Below are 1928 nucleotides of genomic sequence, written 5' to 3'. Positions count from 1 at the left end.
TATATATATATATATATATTATAATGTGTGTCTATGTATAATATTAGATTTGTGTGTTGACGTACAGGGAAGTCCCAGAAATATTAATATTCTGTTGTTACTGACACGTGTGAGCTCGCGCGTGTGTATGTGTGTCGGTGTTAGAATTTCCTTATCGTATGTGACACGGTATAACAGAATGAGTAAACAAACTATGTATATATGTAATGTATATATGTGTGTATGTGTGTGTATGTATGTATATATATATGTATGTATATATGTATGTATGTAAGTATACGTGTATATAAATAGTTGTATATCTATGTATGCGCCGAAAATTTGCAGAACCCTTCTGTACGGGCCCGAGCTTAGTTGAGCAATACTACTACTGCTGCTACTACTACTACTACTACTACTACTACTACTGTCTGAAGGTATTTTCCTTGTAGTTCCGTACAGATTCGTCTGCTGTCCCGTTTAGGCTGTGTGAACGAAAATAAAACAGAAAACAGAAAAGGGGCGACGTGTATGACATGCGAACCCACAATGACGTGTTTAATGTGACTGTTTCGTGGAATGGTGGGTGGGGGGGATGATGATTGAGGGCAGTGGTTTGGTGAAAGAAGGAGATATAGAGAGGGCGGATGGGGAGAGAGAAAAGGAGAGAAAGAGTGTGAGTGAGGGAGAGAGAGAGAGAGAGAGAGAGAGAGAAAGAGGGAGAGAACGAAAGCAAATGTATTAAATGTATTAAAGCATGTAAGGAGAGAAAGAAATGATCGCATAGAGATAGAGAGAGAGGGGGGAGAGAGTGAGAGAGAGAGGGAATGTTCTCAGACGACACACATGTAGACATATACATACACACACAGACATACACACACACACACACACACACACACACATATATATACACATATATATATATACACCTGCATATATATGTATGAAAGTGTGTGTGTGTGTATATATATATGTGTGTGTGTGTATGCATATATATATATATATATATATATATATGTATGTATGTATATATATGTATATAAAAATGTAAATATATATATAATATTCATGCGTACACGCATACACACACATATATACACGTACTTATATATGTGTATGTACATGTATAGATATGTACACACACACACACACACACACACACACACACACACACACACACACACACATATATATATATAGACACGTACACATTATATGTATGGAGGCGCATACATTTGTGTATGTGTGTGTATGTGTGTGTGTGTGTGTGTGTGTGTTTAACCAACAGCGAGAAAAGAAAATAGCTGCAAAAAAAAAAAATGGAAAAAAAAAAAGAATCCAAAATAAATAAGTAAACATATTAGAATAAATAAATAAATAAATAAACAAAACAAGAACAGCAACTCTATCAACAAGTAAAACAAAGACAACTCCATCAACGAATATATAACATGATGGGAAAGTAATGAGAGGAAGAAAGGGAGTGAGAAAGAAGGAAAGAAAGATCGAAAGAAAGGGAGGGAGAGAGAAAGAGAGAGAGAAAGAGAGGGAGAGTGTATGAGTGATAAAGGAGGAAAGAGAAGAAAAGAATATAATAAGATGAAGATGAGATGTGAAGGGGGAAGTAAGAATATTGGTGAAAAAAATGTAATACACAATGTAACACATACACACAAAATGTAACACGCGTACATATATGTATATACACACGAAATACATACACGCACACATACATACATACACACACATATGTTTATATGTGCGTGTTTGTGTGTATGTATGCATGTGGAAATATGTGTGTGTACGTGCGTGTATGTGTGTGCTTGTGTGTGTGTGTGTGTGTGTGTGTGTGTGAAAATATTAATGTAATGTGCGTGTATTTAAGATACATACATAACAGAAGAGGGAGCGAGAGAGAGAGAGAGGGGGAGAGAGAGAGAGTGTGT

Source organism: Octopus bimaculoides, chromosome 5 (assembly GCF_001194135.2).
Source record: "Octopus bimaculoides isolate UCB-OBI-ISO-001 chromosome 5, ASM119413v2, whole genome shotgun sequence".
NCBI classification, from domain to species: Eukaryota; Metazoa; Mollusca; class Cephalopoda; order Octopoda; family Octopodidae; genus Octopus; species Octopus bimaculoides.
The sequence above is the reverse complement of the archived record's forward strand: the minus strand, read 5'-3'. Positions refer to the sequence as shown.